Source organism: Coptis chinensis, chromosome 5 (genome assembly GCF_015680905.1).
Source record: "Coptis chinensis isolate HL-2020 chromosome 5, ASM1568090v1, whole genome shotgun sequence".
In the NCBI taxonomy this organism is placed as follows: domain Eukaryota; kingdom Viridiplantae; phylum Streptophyta; class Magnoliopsida; order Ranunculales; family Ranunculaceae; genus Coptis; species Coptis chinensis.
Genome location: NC_141460.1, coordinates 64,406,309 through 64,419,455, shown reverse-complemented (window position 1 = coordinate 64,419,455; position 13,147 = coordinate 64,406,309). Strand labels below are relative to the sequence as shown.

Genomic DNA, 13,147 nt, shown 5'->3' with positions numbered 1-13,147 from the left:
TGGGAAGATCTATATACTTATTATCCCATACTTATTCTTTGTCTCTTTGGGAAGTGGGAAACGCACACAACTAAAAAAAAGGCTTATAATGACAGCTAAAAGCTGTCATGAAACAGATTTAATGACATTTTTTCATTAAAGAAACAACCGTCATAAAAGTTTACAAAAACCGTCATTAAAATTATGACGATTTTGGTAAAACCGTTATGTACCTCAATGATTATATGTCAAAAATAGGGCTAAAACCATCATAATAGGAGAAACTTTTTTGACGGTTACATTGGTAACCGTTATCAATTGTGGTGCAAACGTCATAATTTTCTGTAAACACTGTCAAGAAAGTTGTTCTATTTGTGATGGTTTTTCAAAAACTATCATAAAAAGATGCATTTTTTGGAAAAAAAAATTATTTTGAAATTTATTTTATACCCTGAAAATTGTAGAAATCATTTATCATGATCACCAATGTAACAAACTCACCAATTCATGACCCATTCACAAAACATAATCCATTAATTAGCTAGCAAACATTGATCTCCACTACAAGTAATTGACTTTCATAAGATTATCAATATATACCATTGTAACAGACTTTATACATGCTCATTCAAAACTTTAAAAAAAAAAAAAAACTATTCATATATGTGAATATGTGAGGTAACTCTCGGCCTCTGACAAAATGAGTCTGCCATCATCACCCTCTTCCGCCCATCCTTTGAACTTACACACACTAAATGAGATTAATCTGGTCTTGAGGTGTAGTAAAACTATGATCAACAAAAAAAAGTTTCTTAGAAACTGTAGAATACTCCAACAAAAATAGAATCCACACAGCCCTAAACTTCAAGTAAGACTTACACATTTAGTTAGCTGGTTCTTGCGAATTCGGAGTTTGTGCTTTGAGCCCATAACTAGCTAGAAATGAAGTTGTGCCTAAAATCTGTAAAGTACACATCTAATGAAACTATGTGAACATAAGGTAGACATAAGGTCTAAAAATTAACAATCACATGATATGATTGAGAACAAATCTTTAAGAATAAAAATTGGCCTAATCAGTTATTAATTAGAATTGAGCTATTAAAATACAACATCGTCAAGACCACTACAACATCATGAAGAGCAGATTTAACTTTAGTATGAATTCATGTAAATGAATAAAATGACAAGGAACAACTAAAACTTGTAAAAATGTTACTACCAAAGAAGCCATACATATATAATATGACTACGTATTACAGACTCTCAAAATAGAAGCTAATTCACCAAGTCTAATCAAGAAAAGACATATTAGAAAGCTACTAGTAATAACTCAAGTCCAATTAGAGCAATGAAGTCACCCACCTTTAATTTACTAACGCCAAATCATTAGAAAACTGAGGGGCTGGAATCCATGTGCTTCTTCAAATCTAAGTTTCAGATATCAAACGCCAGATACAAGTATCTTTCAATGTGCCTTACATCTTGCAAACTGTGTGTAAAAAAAACATCAGAGACAATATATTTAGGGAGAGTAACCATAATCATAAGAACACTAACAGAAACAAAAAATAGACTAGTCTAGAAAAAGCTAACAGTTTTACAAACGACGAAGTCTCAATAATCAAGTACCAGTTGAATGCATTTCCACAATTAAGGATTGTGAATGATGAGATGACAATAAATAATTTAGCTAGAAGACACATGACATGGATCCACACTCTATTATCAGGGGAAATATGGAATTGCTTGCCCAGCCAGCTCCTTAAAATTTCGTCAAGTAAGTTAATAAATAAAATAAAACGATAAATTCCATGCTTCCTTCTTACTGTCTAAGTAGCACAAATAAATTTGACCAAAGAGAAATGATTTGAAACAAAACCAGACCAAGAGCACAATATCTCAACTAAATGAACCTTCATTGCATCCACTCTTCTATCGTCAATTGACAAAAACGAAGATATATGCTCAATGAGAATCAATCAGATTGAAGGAATTAATCTTCAAGTAAAAGCGGATCTAAAAAGCAGTTACAATAAACTTAAACCGATTCATATATCTACGTTCAAAGAAACGCATAAAAGCACAAATTCTAACACAAAGAACATATTTGAAACAAATGAGAAATAAAGACAGAAAAATACCAAAACGGATTACCTTAAGTTTGATATCATCATAAAGATAATCAGCAGACAACAAGAACTCTTAACTTGTCATAAGGATAATCAGTGACAAGCTCATGCATGTATGTAAACATAAGAATTCGAGGAAGGTGGTGTATGCATTAATATATATATGTTTAGTGTCTAACAAGTTCACTACTTGGTACAACTTTGAAGTGTTTAAGCTTGGTTACTACATAGTGGCTACTGAAATTCTATAGCATTTAAGCAAAGCATGGCGGGAAGGGATCAAGTATCATGAAAATCCCCAATGAAACATAAGAAACATACCAGCACATACTTGCCATGTCTTGAGCTGGTCTCAGGCTGAACCATGGCTAAGGCTAAGCTACACAAGACGAAAATGAGGTACATATATCTTTACATCACATTCACTAGAGTCAGAGTAACCAAAAGGACAAATGAAATACTACAAACACTCATCAATAGTGAACTATTTGAGCAGTATACTAACCTACCCTATATATGCTAAGATTCAATTCTTGAACTTGGTAAAAGAAGAATGCAAATTCGAATAGAAGTGGTTGGTTTGTTTACGTGGGATACACCTAGATAGGCCAAAGGAAGATATTAAAATCAAATGCATACGAACCAAGAGAAGAAAATACACAAATATTTTATTAATTTAATTGAACTGATCAATAATCAATTTCCTTTCTTAATTGATTAATCAATCCATTAATTAGCTAGCTAGACTGCACTACGACTGAATGAAACAAAATGCAACCCCATCTGAGCGTTTTATCAGACATCTTGTGCACAAAACAGAAGCTTGTGTAGAAATCCCAACACACACCCATCCATATTGTAAAATTAATTATACAGTTATACAATAGCTGTAAGAGTTCTAAATTTTAATTTTTAACTTGATATGTGAATTAGAAGTGCATAAGATGAAACATATTAGACCATTTCAAAATTTGCTTGTATGACCCATTAGAAAAAATTGACCATATCATGCTTATGGCTAAAGGAGAATGAACTAAGATTCTAACAACGTAATTTTTTTCCGACTAAAAACCCAATTTTTTCAGTCAAATTGGGGGGAAACCAGATTCAAAATATCAACTTTTATTCCTTAAAAACATCAAGAAGAACAAAATATGGAAAAGAATATTACTTGTTCACAAACGTTCAGCAAAAATTGGAATCCTTCTTAGCAAAAATCAGACTCCTCTAACAACTAGGGTTTGAGAGTAGACAATGGAAGAGGAAGATGGAATAGTTCAGGGTTTTGTGCAAAAGTTCAAGGGAAGATGAAACTCTTAAAAGAAGGGTTCGAGAAGAGAAAATGGTTTGAGAAGAGATGGAGTCGGGGGTTTGCACTTTTCAGTGCTTTGGAAGTTTAGTTATAGAATTTATTAGCTAAAACTCTTTCGAGTCTCTACGGTTGACTCTAAATACCAAAATCCAAAACCAGCAGCCTTATATTATTGACGGTTAACTGATTCGTTTTATTTTTTGGTTTTTTTTAATATTCTTAACCGTTCAATTGATATCCCAAAAAATTATGGAAGGTGTTGATGGTTTATTACATTACTAACTTCACTATTTTTGTAAACCCGTCATTAAATCATAAGATTTTCATGATGCCTATGCGAGACACTCAGACACAATATGATGTTGCAACAACCGTCATAAATTCATAATATTTTCTTGGCGCCTGTGTGAGACACAAAATGATGTTACAACAGCCGTTATAAATTCATAATATTTTATTGGCCGCGGTGAGACCACGACATGATGTTGCAACAACCGTCATAAAAATATCACCAAGACACCTATCTTGACGGTTTTCAACAAAGCCGTCAATATAGATTAAAAACAAGTGTCATAATATATTTGTTTTTTAGTAGTGGCAGGTCCCCATAACAAAACACAAACCCCAATTCCATTTGATGACCACACCTTCAGTTTCCTATAAATCCACCACCCAAAGCTTGGAGATATATTATTCACTACTAGACCTTAATCTTTTTCTACTTTTACCACACCAAATCTTCTTTTTAAAGTTTGCAATAAAAATTGGGATGAAAAAGCGGAAAATAAAAAAAACATACGCTACATGCAAACTTATGGCATGTTCCCAATTAACCACGTGTCCCCTTCTTACTCCAGTTAATAAGGGAACTAATAAACGGTTATTCTATTCTTAAACCGCTTACTAGGGTAATTTGTAATACTTTGCAAAAAACCGAGACATGAGAAAATGGTTACAGTAACCGAGACATGAGAAAACGGTTCAGTATAAAATCCTTAAACAGAGTCATGGAAACAGTTTATGCCATGCAAAGTAGAAACAGACAACAGATCAAACATACAATGGTGGCCTCTTCGTTTACTACACACAACAACAACAACGGAAAGGAGTTGCATACAAATATGTAGGGAGAGGTTCTTAAACGTGATCCACTCCCATTTGTCCATAAGTCAAAATTTGTGTCCCGAGAATGGGGAAGCCTTACAAGTCGAAATTCCTTTGTAATGGACAACGCGTTACTGACGGGATCATTTCTTGGTTACCTTATAAATACTAACAAAAAATGGGAATCAACAGTATCTTTCGCATCCAACATTGACAACAACCCTCCTATTCCAACCCCCAACACTGAAGTACAAACCGTACGGTATATCCATCGATGCGTCTTCAATGCAAGGTATTGTTCTCTTGACCACATCTTACGAGAAAAACCAAAAATATTACGTTTGCAAACCAACGACAAGAGAGGTCTATCAACTCAATACTCCTAGGGTTAGATTCTTTACAGAATCCCCTGGAATGTTGGTGAATTCAATGGAACCATTAGGTTTCACTATAGTTCGACTGTCAAATCCTAACTTCAACACTGTAAGGCCTACCCGAGCTAATAAAATGAAGCAATCTATCATCATGTATGTTGAATTGTTTGATTCTTGAAGTTAGAAATGGAGAAGGTTGAACGACTTGGAGTTGTCATTTAATGATGAACACATCAAGAAGTAGCCCGCAGTGGCTGCAAAAGGATCTCTTCAGTGGTCTCTTTATGATGCATGCATATTGGTATTTAACATTGCCTTCAAATCTTAGGTGAGGATTGGGCTACCGCAGACTAAATTCCCACCAAAGTCGTACAAACTGTTTCAGTTTAATGGTACTATTGCTATTATGTTCAGGTTCTGGGCGGGTAAGGACAACATTGCTACTGAGAAATTAGAACTTAAGGTTTTACATGAATACGACAACAGGTTGTGGAGTGAACCGAGGACGTATTCGTTGGACAAATTGTATTCCTCTTTCCGTCACCCGTGTTTCGTCAACCTACTCACACAAAATATTGCAGTTTTTTAATGGAACAACAAGATCCTTTGGTACAATTTCAGTGTAGACAAGTTGGTATTTGTCAAAAAAATCCCAACCATCGACAATCACTCCATTCTCCCATTCATGTCAGACTTCACTGCAGCTCGGTTTAACCAGTAGTTGATGTCACCGTTCATGTTATATTTATCGGAGCTTATATTTTATTTAAAATTAAGTAATATCTTGTAATGTACTACATATATTTAGGGTGACATCAATCTTTCTAGTTTATGCAAGTGTTGATGTTCATGTTACCTTCAGAATTTATGCTTTGTAGGTTTATGCTTTCTGTGTCAGTAATGTTTATTACCTACTTCAACCTATTTCTGACGAGAAAAACTTACAAAAACTTATCACCATAGTTAACACACAAATTTAGGTTTGACAAAAGTTCCTAAGAAGGACAGTACTACCCGCAATGTAGTAATTCAACCACAAACTATACCGTCCAAAAACATAGGTACACCTACAAAACATAACTACAAAGAGTACTCAACTACAAAGTCAATTATGGTTAATCTAAAAGTGAACACTCATAAAAGTCACTCCTTCAAACTTGCACTTTCTTGAATCGGACCTTCTTGAATTCCTCTTCATTTATCCCACAGTCTATTAAGTCCTTCGCTAGGGCCTTTCAGAGGAAATACGGTTGTTTTGTAAACATAATAGGCATATGCCTGATAACACAATAGGCAAATGCAAGTACATACATGTATCATTTTGTTTAGCACACTCTACAAACACAATTTCCCAGTCCTTTCCCAACTGCATATCTAGCATACACTTTGTATCGTGCAACAATATGCCAACAGGCAGCAGCACACCAAGTGCCTTCAACTTCGAATTTAGGTCGCTTGCCGGTGTTTTCGAAGAATCGTACACATAACATGTCCATGTCAAGAAGTTGAAGACAACAAAGACCCAATGTGTGTTCTTCCCCACGTTTAACGCCATAATTAACCCGTTTGATTTCAAAACATGTGGCACATCTCCGTTTTCTTGAACTAAATCTTTGAATGTCATCTTCTGACCGAATGAGAACAACAACCCATATTTTGAAATCTTCTCTTCAATAGTAAGACATTTCTCATCCAGTATGCCCACCACTTGTTCATACAAGTTCAGCAAACGTACCTGTTTTCGAATTAAAATAAAGTAACAAACATATATTTAGCACTTCTCACACCTGTCAAACCAAAAAAACAAAGGATGTGTTCATTTTAACAAATACCGGGAAGAATGTCTTAGGCAAAATAGTATAAGTATCAAAACCGGGTGTTGTATGTGGCAATACCACAGACTTCCTTCCGTAAGCACTACTAAAAATCTGGCATTTTGCCGCGGCCAGGCCCCGTGGCTAAAAGCCCCAATTTCGTGGCAAAAAGCCTTTTGCAGCGGAAAAACCTTTTGCCTCCACCGTGGCAGTATATGGTGTGGCAAGTTCCTTTTTGCCACGGCTAAAGTGGCCGCTACTAAATGTTCCACTTCTTGTTGCGGACTTCTTGCTGCAAAATGTATTGTCCATTTGAACGATATTCTTATTTTTTCCAAAAGTAATTATCATTTTGTCACAGCCGCAAAAGCTATGAAACATTAAAATTGAATATACATCTTTCCACGACTTGGCCGCGGCTAAAAGTTTTTTTTTTTTGTATTTTTTAAATTCATTATTATTTTTGTTTTGTTTTTGCACCATTTAATAATCCAACAAAAAACATATATATGGTACCTCAAAATAATTACAACAATAAAATACCACAATTTCCATTAAATCAAATAAGTCTTTGATTGTCAAGTACAAAATCTCATGAAAGGATTGGGGCAGTAGTGCAGGCTCGGGAAACAGAACCTTTTGGGGATTGTCTAACCGACTCAGGGCTGTTTGATCTGAAAGCTTCCGGTTGTTATTATACGTGGACAAATTATGGTACTAGAGCTAATAGAAAGTGGTCAAAGATTGATAGGGTGCTTGTAAATATTGAGTGTACTTGTGCTTTTGCTCAGGCGACTGTTGAATTCCTCTCTCCAGGTATCTCTGATCACTCTCCCATGTTGGTGCATCTTGTGGACTTGGAAAGGGGCAGAATTCCATTCAGATTCTGTAATTACTGGGCTCTTCACAAGGATTTCAAGGCGGAGGTGCAGGAAGTGTGGGGTACTGAGGTAGTCGGAAGCCCGATGTATATATCAGTGTCAAAGCTGAAGTTACTCAAAAATAGATTGCGTGGATGGGCAAGGAAGTACATGTCTGATATACACATCAAAACAGAGGCGGCAAGGGCTGATTTGCATTGTATACAAAAAGAGCTGCAGTTGAACCCGCTGGATGACCAGCTATGTGTAAAGGAAAAGGGAGCTAGAGAACGCTTATGTAATCTTATTGAGATGGAGTATATGGAATTGAAAGCGAAGGCAGACAATGACTGGCTCGACTATGCAGACAAAGGAAATGCATTCTTTCATCAGGCTATCAAAGAAAGGAAGAATAGAAACAACATCTGGATTGTTTCGGACATGAATGGGGTAAAGCATGAAGGAGTTGCTCAAGTCTCAAATGCTTTCATATCCTTTTATAAAGAGCTGATTGGAGTCTCTTCTCAAGCTGTTTGCTCTGAAGAGATGTTGGATGGGATACCAGTGAGGGAAGTTATTGATCAAAGGACTACTGAGATACTCTCTGAAGACATAACTGATGAGGAGATCAAGAAAGCTCTTTTCTCTATGGAGGATTCAAAAGCTCCGGGGCCAAATGGGTATACAGCTTTTTTCTTCAAGCATTCATGGGATATAGTGGGAGGTAACTTCTTAAATGCCATACAGTCCATTTTCAGGATCAACAGAGTACATAAAGGTACAAATGCCACTTTCCTTTGTTTAATTCCAAAGAAACCTATTGTATCCAAGGTTGATGAATATAGGCCTATAACATGTTGTAATGTCACTTACAAGTGTATTGCCAAGGTTCTTAGTAACAGGATGAAGCCTCATATGGATCAGTGGATTGAGCTTAATCAGTCGGCCTTTGTCCCTGGGCGTAACATACAAGATAACCTTCTTTCTCGCAAGATGAGCTCCTCGAGGAGGATATGCGAGAAAGCATGGACCAAAGAGATGTACTATCAAAGTAGATATCCAGAAAGCTTACAATACTGTTAGTTGGGAATCCATGCTCCTTGTACTTAAAAAGTTCAAGTTTCCTCCAAAGTTTATAACTTGGCTTTTTATGAGCTTCACGTCCCCTCTCTTCTCTATCTTGATCAATGGAAGCCCATATGGATTCTTTGAGGGAAAAAGAGGGTTAAGGCAAGGCGACCCTCTGTGCCCCTATTTCTTTGTGCTGATCATGGAACTTCTGGGTGGTCTGTTAAAGCAAGGCCTCTCCTCCAAATCTTTCAGCCCTCACTCAAGATGCAAAAGGCTTGCTAGAACTCATTTGAGTTTTGCAGATGATGTTCTCCTCTTCTGTAAAGGGGAAGCGCAGTCTATCCTAGCGGTCAAAGACTATATTGATCAATTTTCAGCTCTTTCAGGGCTCCAGATTAACATCATGAGAACATCCATCCTTACTGGAAGCATGTCAAAAGATGATGGAGTAGCTCTAGCAGGGTTACTGGGTATTCAGTTAGTTGCTCCCCCTATCAAGTACTTAGGCCTGCCTCTCACAGCTTCGAAAATCAATGCAAAGGATTGTCTTCCACTGACTGAAAGACTCACTGTTAGAATGTCAAATTGGAAGAATAGAGCCTTGTCCTATGCAGGCAGATTGCAGCTCATACAGTCAATTCTTTCGTCTTTTCACATCTATTGGGCTAAGACGTTCATTCTCCCAGTGAGTGTGCTTGACAAGTGGCTAAGATATGTAACAGGTTTTTATGGAGTGGAGTCTCGATGCAAGCAAAAATGCATAAAGCAAGTCATGCAACTCTGAGGTTGCATAAAAAGCAGGGTGGGTTGAGCATCATTGACCCTAGAGTGTGGAATAGAGCAGCTTACTGTGGGCTTGTGTTCAAGGTGGTGAGTAAAGAAGAGACTTTGTGGACAAAATGGACGTGGGAATATCACATTGGAAACAAACATTTCTGGTCTATGAAGATTCCACAGATCGCTTTCGTGGAGTGGGCGTAGTATCCCAAGCCACGTAAAGATTGCACGGAAATATATAAAGTGCTTGATCGCAAATGGTGAAGATACAAGTCTGTGGCATGATCCGTGGATTTCGTCTAAGCTACTGATCCATAATTGTCAAGCTAGAAATATGCTCCAGGTGCCTGATGATGCAAAGGTGAGCCTCCTTATTACAAATGGCGAATGGAATGGGCTGGTTAGTCTCCTTCAAGACAGTGAACTAAAGACGAGTATACTGCAGACCTCTATCAATGTAAATCTTGAAAAGGATGTGGTAGTCTGGAGCCCAGCTAGCAATGGTAAGTTCTCCACCAAATTTGCGTATGTGGCTCTAATACATATGAGACAAAGAGTTGCGTGGTACAAACTGGTAGGGAAGTATCTGATGCGAAGCACTCCTTCATTGCGTGGCAACTCTTTGCGGGGTGCTTGGCTACACAAGATCGGTTGATCCACGGGAAGATTATCACTCAATCTAGGTCTTTGCCTCTGTGGAAACCAAGCTGAAAACTCAAAGCACCTGTTCTTTGATCTGCGAATTCTCCCAAAAGGTATGGGGCTGCGGTGAAAACAAATTTGGGACTAGTATTTACCAGTGCAAGAGTCAAATCTTGAATGGTATTGTCTCTCGAGAATTACTCGATCAAACTCTACCGCCCGATTGAGATAATTCGGACATCGACCTGCGCTACGGTTTATGGGATCCGGAATGAAAGAAACGCCGAAAGTTTAAAAGCAAGACCCACACGGATGAAGCGATCGCCAGAGATATAGTAAGCGGGATGAGAATTTACTTACAAAGGGTGATAAAAGAAGTCGACGATTCTGGGCGGAAACTAAAAACATGATGACTGCTCTTGGGATTGAACTCTTGGTTAAGCGAGAAAAAGCCGATACAAGGACATTGGGTAAAGCCACCGGTGGCACGACAAAGATTAACTCGGATGGAGCGCGTGAATCTTTCTTTGGAGCGGGATATGGGGAGTCTTGAGAAACCATGAGGGAGCACCTTTGATCGTGTTCATGGGAAATACCAACCTCAGGTTAGTGATTATACGAAGTTAAAAGGGATCGGCGAGGCTGCTAGCGACTTGCTACATGAACCGTAAAAAGGATCATGCCGAGTCGGACTCTTTGGCGGAAAGCAAAAATGTGATTAATCGAAAGGAGGACTGTCCTTGGTATTGTTGGGACCTAGTAGAGTCCATTAGGAAAAGCATGCGTCTCTTTGAGACAGTGGTGGCAACCCATGTATACAGGGAGATGAATAGAGTAACCGATTGGCTGGCCAAGTCTAGTACAATAAAGGATTGTATATATCCTGGTGTGAAGCTAGGTACTTTTTAACACTCCTCCACTTGTCTATGAGCTTTTTGTAATAGTGGAGGAGGATGCAAGAGGTATGATGTATCAAAGAGTTTAAGCTTATACAGGTTGGGGTCTGCCTAACCCCTAGCTGTTTCAAAAAAAAAAGTACAAAATCTCACTTGACCAATAAATAATAACTTGGTACGACGGGAAAAAAAAATACATGAAACAAGCTAAGCTTTAGTTCTCTGTGTCAATGACATACATCCACTTCTTCATATGGTTGGGTCTTTCAAGTCATCCAACAATCAGATCCTAAATCAGTGACACCTCATCTTCTTTATACTGCAACCACATTTAATATAACAAAGATCACTCAATCAGTAGCAAGTTTTAGAACCACACTCAAAAGATCCAAGGCAATTCGACCCAAAGTAACTTCCAACTTGCTCTCATTAAACTCCCACGAACCTGAAACACGGTGTAAGTATTTTAGAAACTAGATGGCAAGGGATTACTAAGTGAGTACCCTGATGGAATACAATCTTAGAACTCAGACTACAATATCATGTTTTAGATATAATAGAACATGTTTATAGCCTTTATCAAAAGGGGAGGACTAACTCGAGAACAAGAGCATACCCGTCTGATGAGTTTCAATGATTGCCCTGCATTGGGCCTCAAAACTTTGTATGACAGAAGTCCATCAATATTATCTTACACATAATTGAATAATCTAAAAAAAAAAAAAAGAAAAAGAAAAAGAAAGTAAGAGTCCAAATCAAAGCAATGATCTAATTAAACAAAAAAGGCGACTACATACTCTACATATATTGGGTGATAGCCATTGGCTTTTAGTTGTGCAACACATGTATATATGATCAATGATACATATACCGAAGTTGGACAAAAAATACAAGCAACATAAACCTTGAATTTAACTGAACTGAATTTACTACTCAAGTTCTATGGTTAGAATAGAAAACACATACTAAGGTCTCAATAGTCGTAGAGCCCCCATGAATTTATCTTACCATTCACTGAAGTGAAAAAGCTTTGGGTATCCTAAACTGAATTCATGACCAAACCATAGTACTAGTGGGACTCAAGTACTTCTTTGTATGAAGACATTTAAGAGGAATACCCTTCTCTATCAAGTTTTCTGTCAGCAATTTGATTACACAAGAAGTTGAATTTTCAAAAGCCAAAGGATATGAATGAGTATAAAATAACATTGTATCAACCATACTATCCGCATAGTGTAAAAATAAATATTGACCAATAAACATCAAGGTGATCACATCTTAAAAGAAATATAAAGAAAGAAAAGATATAACTCTTGCTAAAGCAAAACTAGCACTGGGATTGCACTAATATTAGCTTAACAGGTCCACATTGTAATTTTTTCGGAAAACTATGACTCTTCCCTTCTCCCTTTAATTTTTGCGATCATTGCATGAGTGGCATGCACTTTACAAGGCCCTAAAGTATTATCCAATATTCCAGATTCATTTATAATTAAAGGTTTGTATCCACTTGAGTGCCGTCAAACTTGGGCTCATAAAATCAAGCTATCCTGGTCTACAATTTACAACCCTGAGACACTACCAACCCTTAGTTCACATGAATGCATGCAAAGGTGAGCATATATAGTTCAACTGCAACCAAGAATGTGGACATATCACTTAGTAGCTAAGCATATTCATGGACACAAGTTTCAACACATACAAGTTCGCATATGGACATTTTGAGATAAAAACATAGCTTAAATAATAGACACTTTCAACACATAAAATCAATTATGAACTTTTTTAAATAACAAACACAAACAACTTAACCAAAACATGGACAACAGGACAGGGCTAACATGCAAACACAAATAAATCAATAGGAAATTATACTGAGAACCAAATCGAAATCAATTTGACTTAAATCAATTCAAAGCAAACAGTAAATCAGTTCATATGCAAACTCAACTAATTCATTGTTCACAATCAATCTCATGCTCAGAATATTCTTTGTTCTGAAGAAGATATACTTCCATCGGATAAAAATTCCTGCAAAGACCAAAACATTGGTTAGTACATAATCATTGGTTGAATTCAAAGCTGAAAGCCACAGAATTAAAGAAGATTTTAACTTTTTTCTATGGAAAAATGTGAACTTTTTTTTAACTTTTTACTTACATTTGACACATTAACATTTTACCTAA

General features: G+C 36.9%; 1 long non-coding RNA gene across 3 annotated transcripts; it reads right to left on the bottom strand.

Annotated features, from left to right (window-relative positions):
- Positions 1-494: 494 nt before the first annotated feature.
- On the bottom strand, positions 495-3,598 carry LOC147498331 (uncharacterized). Of its 3 annotated transcripts, none has more exons than XR_015194277.1 (3): positions 1,345-1,985; positions 859-940; positions 495-767 (listed from the first exon to the last, which is right to left on the bottom strand). It is a non-coding gene; the product is annotated as an uncharacterized LOC147498331 (long non-coding RNA). The 3 variants fall into 3 exon arrangements; XR_015194278.1 differs by adding an exon at positions 3,283-3,598 and having other exon boundaries at positions 556-767; positions 859-1,471; XR_015194276.1 differs by having other exon boundaries at positions 556-767; positions 859-1,985.
- Between the last annotated feature and the right edge of the window lie 9,549 nt (positions 3,599-13,147).